At 39.2% G+C, this 18692-nt stretch overlaps 1 protein-coding gene across 3 annotated transcripts in view; it reads right to left on the minus strand.

Annotated features, from left to right (window-relative positions):
- SGCD (sarcoglycan delta) overlaps window positions 1–18692 on the minus strand; it is a 1076456-nt gene that overhangs the window by 822878 nt on the left and 234886 nt on the right. The window contains exon 3 of one of the 3 annotated variants that reach the window (XM_013965722.2): window positions 16155–16294. The exons of the other annotated variants lie outside the window; for them this stretch is intronic. The gene's annotated coding sequence lies outside the window, so the exon portion shown is untranslated. The remainder of the gene's footprint in view (window positions 1–16154; window positions 16295–18692) is intronic. 3 annotated transcript variants of the gene reach the window in all.

Consider the following 18692-nt stretch of genomic DNA (forward strand, 5'->3'; position numbering starts at 1 on the left):
GGATGTGAGAGTTGGACTGTGAAGAAGGCTGAGTGCCAAAGAATTGATGCTTTTGAACTGTGGTATTGGAGAAGACTCTTGAGAGTCCCTTGGACTGCAAGGAGATCCAACCAGTCCATTCTGAAGGAGATCAGCCCTGGGATTTCTTTGGAAGGAATGATGCTAAGGCTGAAACTCCAGTACTTTGGCCACCTCATGTGAAGAGTTGACTCATTGGAAAAGACTCTGATGCTGGGAGGGATTAGGGGCAGGAGGAGAAGAGGACGACAGAGGATGAGATGGCTGGATGGCATCACTGACTTGATGGACGTGAGTCTGAGTGAACTCCGGGAGCTGGTGATGGACAGGGAGGCCTGGTGTGCTGCGATTCATGGGGTCGCAAAGAGTCGGACACGACTGAGCGACTGAACTGAACTGAACTGAAGCGACTTAGCATGTATGCATGCATTGGAGAAGGAGATGGCAACCCACTCCAGTATTCTTGCCTGGAGAATCGCAGGGACAGAGGAGCCTGGTGGGCTGGCGTCTATGGGGTCGCACAGAGTTGGACACAACTGAAGTGACTTAGTAGCAGCAGCCAGAGAAGCCAGTGGCACCCCACTCCAGTACTCATGCCTGGACAATCCCATGGACGGAGGAGCCTGGTGGGCTGCAGTCCATGAGGTCGCTAAGAATCAGACATGACTGAGCGACTTCACTTTGACTTTTCACTTTCATGCATTGGAGAAGCAAATGGCAACCCACTCCAGTGTCTTTATACTTCTCAACAATATAACTACCTAGCTAACATATGACTAAACACTCAGCTAGAAAAACAGAGTACACGCAGCAGAGACTTGAAAGTTGGCTAGATTTGGTTTCAAATACAACTTCAGCCCTAACTAGCTGTGTGATTTTATGCTACCAATCTACTTTTAGTACTCTTATAACCCTCATCTAGAATATGAGTAAAATATTACTTAACTTGTATTATGAAGATGATGAAGAGACAGTGGAATAGAATATGCAAAGCATCTAAAGGTGCCTTATGACTTAAAGTACCGGAAAAGGAACATACCCTCAACATGAACTGGGACTTTTTTCTTCCCTAAAAACCTGTTGCTTGCAATTCACTGCTTCCTGCCTCAGTGAACACCATCACTCACCTACTTGGACTAGCAAGAAACTTAAGAGTTAACCTTGTCACCCTTCTACTGCTGGTAACTCCCTCTTCTCATCCACTTCATCAGCGTGCCCTGTCCATTACATCTCTCAAAGCTCTCCAATCTACCACCCCACTCACTTCAGTCCACTGTCCCCATTGCCCTTCATGTTCCCACATTCTCAGGTCTGAACAGTACTATTTGATTCTCCACAAAGCAGCCAATGTGATTTTTCTTAATTGGGGTATAGTTGCTTTACAATGTCGTATTAGTTTCTACTGTACAGCGAAGTGACTCAGCCATATGTGTAACATATATCCCCTCCCTCTTGGGCCTCCCTTCTACCCTCTACTCCACCCCTCTCGGTGATTACAGAGCCCCGAGCTGGGCTCCCTGTGCTTCCCACCAGCTACTCATTTCACACATGGCAGTGTATATATGCTAATCCTGCTCTCCCAGGTCGTCCCACCCATTCCTTCCCCTGCGGCAGCCACAAGTCCCTTCTCTGCATCCGCATCTCTATTCCTGCCCCGTCAATATGTCCCATTTTTCTAGATTCCACATGCATGCATTAATATATATTTGTTTTCCTCTTCCTGACTGCCTTCACTCTGTATGATAGACTCTAGCTCCATCCATGTCTCTACGAATGATCCAACTTCATTCCTTTCATGGCTGAGTAATATTCCATTGCACATACATATACCACACCTTTCACCACATCCCTCCTTATCTTTAAGTCCTTCTGGACTCCCTGATATTCCTAAAGTGAGACCAAATTCTTCAATATGACCTTGAAAGCTCTCCATGAACTTCACTCCGGGTTACTTCTCAAGCCCCGTCTGACCCTACCACCCACCTCGCACTATGGGTTTTCACTAATATCAGCCTTTCCTGGATGCCTGAGGGTTTCCAGGACTATCCAACCACATGACCTGTACTTATACTTGAACACTCCATTTATCAGCTCCCTCATACACCTCATATCTTAGGAAGTCATCCCTTCCACTTCAGGCTAGTTCAGCCCTCCACACATGCTTCTATGTAGCTTAATAAACTTTTGTTTTAAAACCTACAACAGCTTATAGTTAGAGGTTTGTGTAATTCTTTGCTTAGTGTTTATGTCCCTCCTGTAAACTCAATGTAAATTCAATGAGCAGGAGGGATCATTATCATTTCTGCTATTCTTGTCACTGTTTCTGGTAATTAACAGAGAGCCAGGTCTAGAGTAGGTGATCAATAAGTATTCTTGAACAAATGAATAAAAGTTATCTCTATGCCCTCTCTCCTCTTTCTCTTCCACAAATATTTATTGGATGTCTACTTTATGCCAGTTACTGCATTTGAGAGTATTAACATTCTTTCTCAACCTCTGTTTGAACATTTTTAATAATGTGGCTCTCATTACCTTCACAAGTCTTCATTTGCAGACAATACTAATTCTTTTTCAAAACAAGAACTTTATGAAATGTATCTCTCTGTAACTTCTATTCCTTTGTATACATAGCTTATATTTTGCATTCAAAATTACAGAGAATAAAGGCAATGATATTTACAAAAATTCATGTTATTTCTTTGTTAACCGAGTTTCCATCAATATGGTGAGATTTACAGTTGGTTTCCATGGTTCCTACAGTAGCACATTTAAGGACAGATAAAAATGAACTCTATCTAAAAATATCAACTTAAAAAAGACATGTTACATATCAGTTTCTAAAAACAGAAGGAGAGGAAGATAGAACAGAAATTTAGAGACAAATTCAGTGCTATTATAGATTCATCATAGTCCCTTGTAATATTTTGTCAGATTATCTATGTTTGCCACTAGACCACGAGTTTCTTGAGGGTAAGTTCACATCTTCACTGTAGAGTTTTTATCCCAGCACTTAGAGCACTAAGCCTTCAATACATATGCATTGAGCAAATGAAACAATGATGACTAACACTAGAGCCCCAACTCTAAGTTAAATAATAAAAGCTCTGTGTTATATTCTCTCATATGGTAGAATGAGGTAACCAATATTTGAGATAGAAACAATGTTTTTTAAAATTGTAAAACAGTACTCATAGTGTGATTCTATCTGAGTAAAACAAACAAACAAAAAATCTGTGCATACAGATAAATGCACAGCATATGCCGAGATATCATCTCGTAAGGCAGCCACACTCTTGACAGTTGTTTGTAGGAAAGTAATTTGCCTAAGTGGTGTAGACACATTTACTTTTTATTTCACTCAAAACTGTACAGCTTTGGATTTGTTTGTGTTTTGATTTGGTTTCACCTTTATTTACACTAAGAATATGCTCCTCTTGTGATTAAAGGAAACAAATTACAGAGCTATTACACAGTTAGAGGAAAGTAACAGACTGATAAAGAGTCTGGAGCCCATGAGAAATGAATAACCACCAAAAGAAATGGAGACATTCAGCACATTAACTGTCTCCAAATACCTACAGAGCTGTTGTTCTGCAAAAGGGAGCAGGCTGCTGTCTGCAGGGCAGAATGAGGACCACTGAAGGGCCCAAAGGCTCAAGGATGTACATTTCAGTTCATGGTTCTTTCCCTCCTTTGAGCTTTTCAACAGCCAGTGTTACATCATTAGAAGTAGAGATTTCTGCCACATAGAATCCCTAAGATTATGTTTCAGCTGGTTTCTGGGTGATACAGTGTGGGTCCATAATCTGCTTTAACTTCCTGAAGAACTCAGCAACCCCCAAATAAAGGAGGACCAGTAGGGACTGAATGGCTACTTATCATTACTAACATAAGGGGAATCATACACTTTAAATATTCTATATCAAATATTAAAAATAAGAAAAAAACACAGTTCTGGATTTGTTTCTCTGCCGTGTAAATTATTTACTTTTCAAAATTAGGTATTACAGTTCACTGAGGGCAAAAACTATGTCTTATATGACTATATTTTCCTCTATATCAAGCACAACTTCTTGTACAAAGAAGGAGCTTAATAAATGTTGAAAAAGGATATGGAGCAATACATGAGAAAATTCTTGTGGTAGATTCTTCCCTTTTCATTGTTTGATATAGTGATTATATCAGTAAAGTAGAATTTCACCTAGGAATTGGCGGTGACACAATGATAATGATGATGATAACTACAGTGTTATTAAGCACTGTGTGCCAGCACTTTGTTAAGCATTGTATCTGTAATAGCATGAGTAATTCTTAACAGTAACTACTTTAAAAATGAGGCTTAGATTAATTAAATAATATAAGGTTAGATAAGTGATTCAAATCAGCTCTAGCATGTGAGGTCTTAGCTTCTACAGAAAATTCTACTGAGCAAGTACAGTCACCTAGATTCTGGTCTTTTTTTTTTTTTTTTTTTTTTTTTGGCCATGCCATGTAACTTGTGATATCTTAATTCCCCAACCAGGTATCAAACCTGCACCCTTGGTACTAAAAGCATGGAGTCCTAACCACTGGACCACCAGGGAATTCCCTGGACTCTGGTCTCAACTCTGTCATAGTGGTGTCAAAAATTTAGGCAAGGTGCTTCTCCGTCCTTTATTTTTCAAATCTGTTATGTGGGAAACAGTATACTAAGAAAAATCTGGAAGGTAACATTGCATAATAATAAAGAGCATGAACTGGGCTTATTCATTATGAGCAAACTTTACACTTCTGAGCATAATTATAATACTTTTTTAAAAATTAGTGTCTGCTAATGGGGTTATTTTTGTTTATTGACTTGTGTATGCTCATATGTTTTTATTTACATCTAGTAATTCTGGAGAGTATCCTGGATGTTGTACATGACACTATGGATTCTGTTATATTCCTCTGTATAGGCATGTTTGCTTTTGTTGCCATTTCCTTATTTTAGCAGACATTTAAATTGATGTAAAGTACAAATTCTGCCTCCACTGCAGTGGACATCAACTGAAATTTCAGTTCTTTTAGCTTGCACATTTGTACAGTTCCGAAGTCATTTAGAGCTTTGGACAGTTTATATGAAAAATTAAGGGCTCCCCTTCATAGTATTCTCCTTGATAGAAGTTTCTCTTCTCCAGCTTCTCAAGCAGCCCCAAATTCTTTCTTCTAACTCCTCATGCCAATAAGATTACAGTTCTTAGCTCACATAGCAGTCAAAAAGTACAAGTAAGCAGGAAAGTCACCCAGTGGCATCCTCTTCTTTCAAATATCAGCTCCCCTCTAATATCTGTCTGCTTTATGTCACTGTCCAGTGTTTTCATTATATGTTTATACAGTTCAATATAGAAATATATGTGCATATCCCCACAACTTACACTAATTGGTAGGACCAATTGGGAACCAGTTCACCTACAGCTTGGAATTTGAGGTCAGGCAGACTTGAGTCCTCACCCTGACTCTCCCTTAGACAAAAGAATTCTAGCCACTGGGTTGATAATGGATTACAAGTGATTTCTCAGCCCTTATGATCTATGACCTTCATCACAGTTTATTCCAAAGCATAATATTTTCATTTGATAAATAAGCTGGAACATAAGCTTGAGAAGCACTGTCTCAGACAAAGGTACTTCACCTCTTATAGTCTTTTTCCATCAGTCAAACAGGCTAATGATGATATCTCAAAGAGTTATAACTATTAAATAAGATAATATAGGTAATATGTGAGACACTGAACATAGGGGCACTTAGCAATAAAAATCATTATATTATTATTGCTGAAAAGTGTTAATAGCTATTAATGCAAATGTAACTATAATTTTTATTGACTTAAACAATATCAGCAATAATTAATGGTAATATAACTGTGATAGTAGTCCCCCAAATTACATGAGAATATTCATAGTTTCTCCTCCCTCCAACTTGTAAGGATAAAGCACCTTCTAGCTGAGTTTCCAGTACTTGACTCCTCCTGAAGCTGTAACAGCAATAAGAATTAAAGTAACATTCCTGCGTGCTAGGTCCCTTCAGTCGTGTCCAACTCGTACGACCCCATGGACTGTAGCCCACCAGGCTCCTCTGTCTCCAGGAATCTCTATTCACTATTCTTATCTCTATTCAGCATCTCTAATCAGTATTCTTGTCTAGGAATCTCCAGGCAGAAATACTGGAGAATCCCATGGATCACATGCCCTCCTCCAGGTGATCTTCCTGACCCAGAGAGCAAATCACCACCTCGTATCTCCGGCAGTGGCAGGAGAGTTCTTTACCACAAGCACCACCTAGGAAGCTCAAAGTAACATTAATTATTTTTTAAATGCTATATCAGGTAATGTTCTAGATGGTTTATGTACATGAACTTATTTAATCTTAAAATGAATCCAATATTGCAAATATTATTACGTCTTCTTTACGAAAGAGAACACTAAGACTCAGCTTGGTAAAATCATTTATTGAGGATTAGACACCCAGGAAGGGCTGGAGCCAAGGTCTGAGACCAGGTAATATGCTGCCAAGGTCAGCTTTCTCAACTTTGATCTGGAAAGTAAAGAAACAGAGCTGGGGAAGTACAACGATTTGATGCGTGCATGCTCAGTAGCTCAGTTTTGTCTGATTCTTTGTGATCCCATGGACTGAAGCCCTCCAGGCTCCTCTATCCATGGAATTACCCAGGAAAGAATACTGGAGTGGATTGCCATTTCCTTCTCCAGGGGATCTTCCCAACACCAGGAATGGAATCCTGTGTCTCAGTGTCTCCTGCTTTGGTAGGTAGATTTTTTTACCACTTTGCCACCTGGAAAGCCAAAGGCTCAATAGATTTACACTAAAAGAGGCAAGGGGCGAGGGGCACTGCTTGATGGGGGGAAAAATGGATCCACAAATAAGATAAAAAAAGGTCCAAAAAGAGATGAACTTTGGAGAAATATCTTTGGGGAAAATATAGAGCATGTAAAATGAAATATTTGGGGATGAGTGGACTTGGGGAAGAGGAGACTAAAGATATATTTCTTCAGATACACTTGTTACATAACTTGCTTTGTATTCCTTTTAGGCAATTTCAAGACCTGAGATAAAGATACAAGTTGCTTTTTAAAATTCTTTATGGTTTGGGGGCATGGAATATTTTTATTTCTGCTAAAAATGTAACATCATATTGACCTTCTTTTGTTCTCAAACAATGCAGCTTCTGCTGGGTAATAATGGGGATCCAGACTATAAGACTGATAGTGAGGATCATGAAGTCTAGTGACTACGAGAAGAATAGGATTTGACATTTAAATCCCAACTTTGACTCTTACCAGTTGGGCCCTTAGACAAATTACCTAAACTCTCAGGGTGACAGCTGTCTCATCTGTAAAATGTGAATAATAGTATCTACTTCAAGGTATATTGGTAGTGAGAAATGGAGTATTTTCTACTATATCAGTAAACAAAGATGTCACAGTCAACAGCCCCATTCCAGCCCTCCAATATGAGCTCTTGAGCCCTAAGGACATTCAGGAAGGAGAAGAAAACCTTTGATCTAACAGCCATCAGGACTATAGTTGAACCACAGGGGAGCTCAGGATTTGAAAAAAAACCATATCCTGATACTGGCCCAGGATAGCTGAGTTGCTTATGAAAGGTATGATTACAGTGAGTCCAGACTCTTGCATCTTCCCAAACATAGAAAAATGCTAAATTCCTTAACTTGGTATATCAGCTTTTCTTTCATTAACAATAATCCTTTGATGTTCAGACTACCTGCCCTTTGTTGCAAAACTTCTGGCTCCTCCCCTTACTTCCTTGGTACAATTATTTCAGAGTCACTTGAGATGCTGTCCTGGGGTTGAAGTCCTAAAAGTTCCCATCGAATAAAAGCTAACTCTCAACTTTTAGGCCGTGAACATTTTTTAAGTCAACAGTAGGACTAAATGAGATACTATATGAATATGTAAACTGCCTGATATAGTGCCCAGTATTGTGGGGAATCAAAAACTGTTAGTTCAATTTCCTTCTCCTTTCTCTTCTTTCTCCAACTCTTGAATCAAAGCACTCCCTGCCAGGAATAGCTACTACTTTATGAGAAAAACCACTGACAGCTACTACCTTATGAGAAAAATCGCCATAGTATCAGCAGTTTGGTTAGTGGCCTAATTAAGTAAAGCTATTAAATGCATGTATATTTCAAATAGACCATATGATAGGCTAATAGAGGAGAAGAAAAATATAGTGACTAATGAGATCCTAGGAACAGCCAGCCTATTGCCTCATAAACAGTCATATGTTTGTTTGTGTGCATGCTTAGTTCCTCAGTCATATCCAACTCTTTGTCACCCCATGGACTGCAGCCCACCAGGCTCCTCAATCCATGAGATTTTCCAGGCAAGAATACTGGAGTGGGTACCATTTCCTACTCCAGGAGATCTTCCTGACCCAGGGATCAAACCAATATCTCTTGCATCTCCTGCATTGGCAGGCAGATTCTTTTACCACTGTGCCACCTGGGAAGCCTACATGTTTGTTTACTCATCTATAATTTGTTTATTTTACCTTTTTGGAGTCTCAGACTCAGAAGAGGCTGTCAGATGAGAAATTCAATCTGAAGTGATTCCCTAAACATACTTATCCTGGGGCAGACCCCCGTTTATTTCAGGCTGACAGCTGGCACCTGTGGCCTGCAGTGAAATTCTCTCTGACACTGATAGAAAGAGACAGGTGGCAAGACTGCCACCAAATGCCACAGTTGATCGATAAAGTGACCTAAGTATCACAGGCATCAGGAATGTCATTAGCAATCACTGCTTCCCCTGCAGAAAGCACCTACAGGCCAAGAAGGAACAGACAATGTAGCCCTTGAGTGTCTGTATATGCAGATGTGTGTACCTGTGTGTGAGGCAAGACACTATACCTAAAGAAAGAGCACTGGACCGACTTGGACTACAGGAAGTTCAGTGCAGTCGCTCAGTCATGTCCAACTCTGCGACCCCATGAATCGCAGCACACCAGGCCTCCCTGTCCATCACCAGCTCCCGGAGTTCACCCAGACTCATGTCCATCGAGTCGGTGATGCCATCCAGCGATCTCATCCTCTGTCATCCTCTTCTCCTCCTGCCCCTAATCCCTCCCAGCATCAGGATCTTTTCCAATGAGTCAACTCTTCGCATGAGGTGGCCAAAGTACTGGAGTTTCCGGGTTCAAATCCTGACTTGGCTCTTAATATGCTACAGGGCCAAGGGTAACTTACAAATTGTGAACCTCTGCTAGCATCCTTCTCATCTCCTGCCTCTGTTCTCAGTACTTAAATGCTACTTCAGGCAATCCATCCTGGATCATCCCCATTCCCGGACAAATTTCATTCTCCTTATCAACTCAACACCCTGCACTGTGTTCATACCACATTTGTAATGAGATGTGTTGATTGCTTATCAACTTACTGTCAATCTTCCACACTAAACTGTAAGCTCCATGAGGACAGAGACTGAATCATTATTACCAAAGCTTATCCCCAGTGCCTTACACAGTCATCTTGCCCAAGTCTGCTCACCTTAGCATAGAAGCCACCACAACATCACATTTTGACTGCTCCAGACTCCTCCAAGTCCTTTCTCTAAAACCACTTGCTTTCTGGTCTTTTTTCTTTCTCTCTTCCTTCTTTTAGAGATCCAGGCTCTTCTCCATCAAGTATCCCTCTGTCTCTTTTTGTGCAAATTGGTTTAACCTTTTGGCTTCCTTGGTTCTCTTTCTTTACTTGCCAAATTGTAACCATATCCCAGAGATGCTGTGAGTTCAGTTCAGGATCAACACAATAAAGCAAATATTGCAATAAAGCAAGTCACACAAAGTTTTCAGTTTTCTAGCACATGTAAAAGTAGACACGGCACCTGACTACACTATGCTGTAGTCTATTAAGTGTGAAAAAGCATCGTGTCTTTAAAAAAGTATGTACTTACAGTAATTAAATACTTTATTGCTGAAAAATTCTAACCATCATCTGAGCCTTTAGCAAGTTAAGATAACAGATCACAGATGACCATAACGAACATAATAAAAAATCCTGAGTTATTCAATCATTACCAAATTGTGATACAGAGCCACAAAGTTAGAAAATGACATACGTATTAGATGGAGGATTGCCACAAATCTTCAATCTGTAAAAAAGCTTTTCGCAAATTGCTTTTTACAATTTGCATTTTTAGAAATTACTTTTTATAACTTTTTTTTACAAAGCAAAACACAAAATCCAAAGCACAGTGAAACAAGATATGTCTGTATAGCTTCTGAGAAGATAGACTTTGTAAGACATTAACTGGACTCAAACCTCAGCTCCAGCACTTCCTAGAGGTATTATGACCTTGGGCAAGGTGTTAGACACATTGACCTGGTCTCTAATTCTAGTGCTAAGTTAGTTTGGATTTGCTGTTTCCCTGCCTGGAATGGTTTCCACCTGACTCTTTCCTGGCTGCCTCCTTCCTGAAGGTTCAAGTCAAACAGGACTCCTGAGAAACATTTCCTGGAGCCCACACCCACCACTCTCTAATTCATTATTCTTTTTTTTTTAATTTTTATTTTTACTTTATTTTGCTTTACAATACTGTATTGGTTTTGCCATACATTGACATGAATCCACCACGGGTGTACATGAGTTCCCAATCCTGAACCCCCCTCCCACTTCCCACCCCATATCATCTCTCTGGATCATCCCCGTGCACCAGCCCCAAGCATCCTGTATCCTGTATCGAACATAGACTGGCGATTCGTTTCTTACATGACAGTATACATGTTTCAATGCCATTCTCCCAAATCATCCCACCCTCTCCCTCTCCCTCTCCCACAGAGTCCAAAAGTCCATTCTATACATCTGAGTCTCTTTTGCTGTCTTGCATACAGGGTTATCATTACCATCTTTCTAAATTCCATATATATGTGTTAGTATACTGTATTGGTGTTTTTCCTTCTGGCTTACTTCACTCTGTATAATAGGCTCCAGTTTCATCCACCTCATTAGAACTGATTCAAATGTATTCTTTTTAATGGCTGAGTAATTTATATGTACCACAGCTTTCTTATCCATTCATCTGCTGATGGACATCTAGGTTGTTTCCATGTCCTGGCTATTATAAACAGTGCTGCGATGAACATTGGGGTACACGTGTCTCTTTCTATTCTGGTTTCCTAGGTGTGTATACCCAGCAGTGGGATTGCTAGGTCATAATACAGCATTATTCTTTTAAGTTTCTTCCATAGCATTTATTGCTGGCTGATACCATCTAGTTTATTTACTTGTTTAGTATCAGTCTTTTCCTACAAGAATGAAGATCATAAGGTTAATCACCCTCTATCTCTTTAAACACAACAGCCCACTCCCGAACACAATTTCTGGCAAAGACTGGCTTCTCATCAAATATATTTTGAATAGCTGAATTAAATGCCCAACAAGTTCATAAGTAAATGAATGAATAAACAAAAGTCACTAATGTATGGTAAAGTCTAAATATCCAAAAACATGTAAAAATGCCTTGTGTCATCCAGTATTCTCAGCTGCAAGCAACAGAAAACAATTCTGGTTTATTAAAGCACAAAAAGAATTTGATCAAACAGTATTAGTTAACTCAAAAACTTTCTGGAAAAATTCAAAACCTGCTAGGGGCTTAGGACCAAGTATATTACCCCAAATCAAGTCACAGAATGATATGAGGACATCATTGCTACTACTGTTCTCAAGTGTTAGACACGGCAGCTGGCATAATGACTATGTCAAATGCTTAGAGACAGTAGCAGCAGTGAACATTAGTAGCTTAAAAACCTTATCAATATATCAAGAAACTTGCCCCTCCAACTGTTGGTTGAACACCAAGATTCACCAAGTAATTAGTTCAAAATCAGGTCTGAGGCAGACACAACCAGTTGGCAGACTGTAAGCCAGATGCCCATCGTATTGTAAGAATGTGAGGGAAAGCAAGTAACCAACATTGTCAGCTTCTATAAATAGGGAAAAGGCTGTGACGCTCACCTTTAATCAAAGAGTAAAGAGTTCTCCAAACATGGGAATAAGGATCAGATACTGAACAGTCAAAATTAATGACAAATTTCCAGTATAGTGCTCAATAATTATTCATCACAAAATAATCCAATTACCAAGCTTCTCTCTTAGAAACAATTGACAGTCAATTTTGTGAAAAGGAAAATACAAATAAAAACTGCTGTTTAATTCTTTAAAGCTGTACCAAGTTGGAAGCACACATTTTACAACATTTTCATGAGTTAGTCAGTTTATCAATTAGCTGGATATTAAACATGCTTGGGTATTGATTTGAGGGAACTTTTGTCCTGCATAATTCAGTGCTATCAAAAAAAAAAAAAAAGAACAGGTTAGAGGTGCTCACTAACACAGCTCTGGGGATGTGAGTTTGCTGCCAAATAAGCCAGGTCATTTTCATGGCTTGCTGCTCACCAAGGAAAACAAATCCTCAACTGCTTTTCCAAAATGCAAAAGTCAAATACTTTTTACTGAGGCAATGGCTGACTTCCTGTGTTTATGCACTGTGCAACATTCTCTAACAGTCTCTAATTCTCTGAGTTAGTGATTTGGTTTGTACACACCCAATTTCATCTAACGAACACTGGCTAGGACCTCAGAATTAAGATACCATCTACTCTCAACCAAACCTGTATGGTCAAAGTCATACTCAACCAAATTTGAATCTTCACAGGTATCATAGAAGTCAGGGGGAAAAAAAGAGAGGAGAGATGATATCCCCCAATCCCTGAGCTATATCAGATCTTAAAAGATCAGGCTGTGAAAGCGCTGCACTCAATATACCAGCAAATTTAGAAAACTCAGCAGTGGTCACAGGACTGGAAAAGGTCAGTTTTCATTCCGTCCAAGAGAAAGGCAATGCCAAAGGATGTTCAAACTATCACACAATTGCACTCATCTCACATGTTAGTAAGTAATGCTCAAAATTCTCCAAGAAATTCCAAATGTTCAAGCTGGATTTAGAAAAGGCAGAGGAACCAGAGATCACATTGTCAATATCCATTGGATCATCGAGAAAGCAAGAGAGTTCCAGAAAAACATCTACTTACGCTTCATTTACTATGCTAAAGCATTTGGCTGTGTGGATCACAACAAACTGCAGGGAATTCTGAAAGAGATGGGAATACCAGACCAGCTTACCTGCCTCCTGAGAAATCTGTATGCAGGTCAAGAAGCAGCAGCTAGAACTGGGCATGGAACAATGAACTGGTTCCATATTGGGAGAGGAGTACATCAAGGCTGTATGTTGTCACCCTATTTATTTAACTTAAATGCAGAATATATCATGTGAAATGCCAGACTGGATGAAGCACAAGGTGGAATCATGATTGCCAGGAGAAATATCAATAACCTGAGATATGCAGATGACATCACCCTATGGCAGAAAGAGAAGAGGAACAAAAAAGCCTCTTGATAAAAGTGAGAGAGGACAGTGAAAGAGCTGGCTTAAAACTCAACATTCAAAAAACAAAGATCATGGCATCCAATCCCATCACTTCATGGCAAATAGATGGAGAAACAATGGAAACAGTAAAAGACTTTATTTTCTTGGGCTCCAAAATCACTGCAGATGACTGCAGCCATGAAATTAAAACTTCCCCTTGGAAGAAAAGCTATGACTAACCTAGATGGCATATTAAAAAGCAGAGTCATCACTTTGCCAACATAGGTTCGTATAGTCAAAGCTATGGTTTTTCCAGTACTTGTGTATGCATATGAGAGTTGGACCATAAAGAAAGCTGAGTGCCAAAGAACTGATGCTTTTGAACTGTGGTGTTGGAGAAGATGCTTGAGAAACCCCTGGATTGCAAGGATCAAACCAGTCAATCCTAAAGGAAATCAGTCCTGAATATTCATTGGAAGGACTGATGCTGAAGCTGAAACTCTAATACTTTGGCCACCAGATGCGAAGAACTGACTCATTAGAAAAGACCCTGATACTGGGAAAGATTGAAGGCAGGAGGAGAAGGTGATGACAGAGACAGATGATGAGATGGTTCAATGGTATCACCAACTCAATGGACATGAGTCTGAGTAAGCTTTGGGAGTTGGTGCTGGACAGGGAAGCCTGGCGTGTTGCAGTACATGGGGTAGCAAGGAGTCGGACATGACTGAGCAACTGAACTGAACTGAATGATAGTGTCACAAGTTCCTGGTGCCTAGATCATGGTTTCACTCAAATCCCTAGTTGTTTTGGTTTTTTTTTTTTTTTTTTTTTTTTTGAGCTTGGTTCTTAGCTCTTCCTTATTTCTGTGAGATTTTCAAATAGAAAAACAAATAAAATAACAAACAGATACGGTCACATTCTTTCACTTTCAAACAATGAACTTTATTGTGTATGTGTACTGAGAACATTTAAGATCTATTATCTTAGTAACTTTCAAGCGTACAATACATTTTGCTTAATGACAGTCATCTTACTGAACACTTGTTCCCTAGAATGTATGCCTCTTGTAAGGGAAAGGCTGTACTCTTTGACCCATTTCTCACATTTCTCACATCAACTCCCAAGTCCCTGACAACCACTAATCTGTTCTCTGTATCTATGAATTTGGCTCTTTAGATTGCATATATAAGTGAGATCATATAGTAGTTGTCTTACTCTGTATGACTTATGTCACATAGCATAATGCCATAAGGACCATCATGTTGCTGCAACATGGCAGAACTTCACTATTTTTATGGCTAAATAATATTTCACTGTAATCATATACTACATTTTTTTATCCTTGCATCTTTGATCTTATTCCTAATCTCAGAGGAAAAGCTTTCAGCCTTTTACCTTTAAGTATGATGTTAGCTGTGGGCTTGTCACATATGGCCTTTATTATATAGAATTATGTTCTTTCTATATCCAATTTGTTGAGTTTTTAATCAGATAAGGATACTGATTTTTAAAAAAACATGTATTCTGTGTATGTCTATCAATATAGTCATATGGTAGTTCTATTTTATTCTATTAATGTGGTATATCACTTACTGAGTCACAGATGCTGAACAATCCATGGGAATATATCAATATTTCATCTGATCATGGTGTATGATCCTTTTAATGTTCTACTAAATTTATTTTGCTAGTATTTTGTTGGAAATTTTTGTATCTATGTTCATCAGTGATATTGGTCTATATTTTTTTTTCTTAGAGTGTCCTTATCTGACTTTGATATCAGGCTAATGCTAGCCTCACAAAATGAGTGTTAGAATATTATCTCTCTTCAATCTTTAGGAACAGTTTTATAAGGAGCGGCATTAATTCTATCAACATTTACCATTTAAATTTACCAAGGAAGCTGTCTGGTCCTCAGTCTTCTTGTTGCTGTTATTGTTGGGAGGTTTTTTGTTTTTGTTTTTTTAATTACTGATTCAACCTCCTTATACATTATTGGTCTGATATTATTTTCTATTTCTGCATGACTCAGTCTTAGTAGATGAGATGACTATTTAACCATAGCAAGTTATCCAATTTTTGGCACATAATTGTTCATAGTAATCTCTTATGATAATCACCTTTGTATTTCTGTGACATAAGTTGTAACTTTTCATTTATAATTTTATTTATTTGAGCACTCTGTCCTTTCCCCTTGGTAAGACTAGCTAAAGGTTTTAATTTTGTTTATCTTTCAGAAGTACCTGCACTTAGTTTCACTGAGTTTTCTATTGTTTTCCTATTCTCTACTTCATTTATTTCTGCTCTGATCACTGTTATCTCCTTCCTTCTGCTAACTTTGGGATTATTTGTTCATTACCTCATTCCTTGGAGGTGTAAAATTACATTATTTATTTGAGAGCTTTCTTCTTTTCTTAATGTAGGTGTTAGTATAGAATTATCTTCTGTCCATTCTGATAGGGATTCTGAGGATTTATCAGTGCTCTTCTATGGATACACCTATTTCATAGTTCTTGCTACCCAAGAGGTCTTATGTGGGCATACTTAAGATTATCTGCTATCTCTCTATTCTTCAAAGCTAGGCTGGGTGATGACAGCCTCACTCTTGTTTGCTTTCCCTGGGGTACTGCATGCTGAGGTGCTTTCTGCCTATGCAACAGAGGCTGAGCAGCTGTCAGGGCCGGCTAGCAGTTTGCAAAGGATTGTACTTACAGCTCTCTGGAGGACACAAGAGGAACCAGCCACAGGATTCAGGTCTGTGTCAATGAGGCATGTGGAGCACAGGGTGTGACTATGTGCCAGCAGGGGGAATCCACAGGTCAGGTGTCCTTAGCTGCTCATAGGCAGGCTTCCTGATGGAATCCATGAAGTGGTTAGTAGGATCTACCTTCCTTTTGATGCCCTCTAAGAACCCTAACTGCTGTTCTCCTAGCCCCTCCCTGCCCCCAGTTATGCAGAACATCTTAGCATTCTGGATGGAACAAGAACAAAGTGAGCTACTTTGGCAGTATCTCTCATAGCTGGGAAGCCAGAAGTGCACTCACAAGCTCTCAGTTTAACCCCTGAAAGAAATCATAGGTCAAGAAGGTCTCTTTTGGCACTACACTCCGCCTCCTTGGAAAGAGGTGAAACTGCTACTCTGACTCTTCTCAATGTGTCTAATCTTGGATTGTTTTTGTTTCAATAGTGTGCTCGAACATCTCCACTGGACACCCTGACTTCCCCAAAGTCATTCATAGGTGAATAATTGTCAGAATTGTGGGTTTGGAGGGGTGGATGGTAGAAAACTCCTATTCTACCATTTTGCTGATGTCACTCCTACAATGAGCTTTAGATGACACAGTCTCCTCTAGAAATAACTTGAAGATGGTTGATAGAATAATATTAATGGTTAAATTTTAATTAAATATGCAAAACACAGGCTCTGGGGAAAATGCCTTATAGGCATGATATCATTTTAACCTTCTCAAAACCTTCAAGACAAGTAATCCATTTCGCAGCTGAGAAAGTTACAGCTTAGAATGGTTAACTGCCCACCCAAGGATGCACTCATGGAAATGGCATAGCTGTCAACTGTATCTGAAGCCAAAGCCCATACACTTGACCATTTTGCATGAGATTGTAAGAATGGGATTCATTCATTCACTCATTCATTCATGTAATAATTATTTACTGGACATTTACAGTAGGCTAGCTTCTGTTCTAGAAATGGGGAAAGATAAATAATTCTCTGTTTGTGGACTTACATTTCAATGGTGGAGATAAACAACAATAGTAGAAACCAAATAATTAAGCATTAAACTTTCAGATAATAAATATAAAGCAGGAAACTGAAGGCGGCTAGGGAAATATAGTGAAATAGAGGTGGTATTGATATTTGGTAAAAGAGTCAGAAACCATGTAGGCTTCTGAGACAGATACAAATGTTAAGTGTTATCATCTCAATCCTGAATATTTAACTGGAAGGACTGATGCTGCAGCTGAAGCTCCAATACTTTGGCTACCTGATGAGAAGAGCCAACTCATTGGAAAAGATCCAAATGCTGGGAAAAGACTGAAAGCAAAAGGAGGAGAGAGCAGCAGAGGATGAGACAGTTAGATAGCATCACCAACTCAATGGACATGAATTTGAGCAAACTCCAGAAGAGAGTGAAGGACAGGGAACCCTGGCGTGCTCCAGCCCATGGGGTCACAAAGAGTTGGACGTAACTTAGCAACCGAACCACAAACAACTTCTTCCCTCGGACAGGGGTGAGTCTAAAGTGTCTGAGCCACAAAAAATCATGTGTGGCTAGAGAAAAGTGAGAGGGGATACAGGTAGAGAGTAGTCAGGCTGATAGGCAGGGCCAGATGATATGAGAACTTCGGAGTCTGGCTTTCACTTGTAGTCCTGTAAGTGGTTCATCCTTAGGAGATTCACTAAGCCTTCCTGGACTGTTCCCTTATTTATAAAACAAGAATGTAAGAAATGTGGGAGCAGAGACCCGAAAGGTCCTTTCTAGCCTTGACATTCTGTAGTGAGACAGAGAAAATGATGGATGATAAGGAAAAGGCAAAAACTGAATAATGAATCCAGTCACTGAGGGTGGTCACCTTGAATGTCTCCACCTTTTTGCATATGAGTTGATGTAAGCCTTTATAAATAAAGCTACTCTTTTCAAATATTGTAGGTTCATCTGATAACCATGTTTGTTTCATGATTCATTAAGTAAAAGGAGATAAGCCAAATGCCCCTGGCATTCAAATCAAGGAAATTAAAAACATTTGGAAAATCAATGCAAAATTCTACCACTCTGGCGAAATATTTTGATCTGATGATGGTTCAGCGTGAGACAGTTATTGAATACCTCTATTGAACTGAATTCTTCCAGAAAAAAAATAGCTCCTAGGACTGACGGTTTTGGGTGTAATTCAAATCATCTTTGAATTAAAATGAGTCAAAATAATCCATAAAATGTCCTATTCAATATATAAAGCAAACCTAAATATTAAACCTAAATATATTTCTTGTGATTATTCCTAGTGATACAAACTTTGCTGAGGAAAATACCTTTGGATTTTGTATGCACACAAATAATGCCAAGAGCCAGGCTAGCTTCCCAGGGTGTCCAAGTTCCAGAAAATTTATTCATTCCTTCAAGAAACTTACACTCTAGAGAAACCTGCAGTCCGGAAATAATTAAATGTATGAATTAAAAGCATGAAAAGGTACTACAATGAAATAGTATTGTGTCAGAGGTATAAATGATA

This window comes from Capra hircus, chromosome 7, assembly GCF_001704415.2.
Source record: "Capra hircus breed San Clemente chromosome 7, ASM170441v1, whole genome shotgun sequence".
Taxonomy (NCBI): Eukaryota; Metazoa; Chordata; class Mammalia; order Artiodactyla; family Bovidae; genus Capra; species Capra hircus.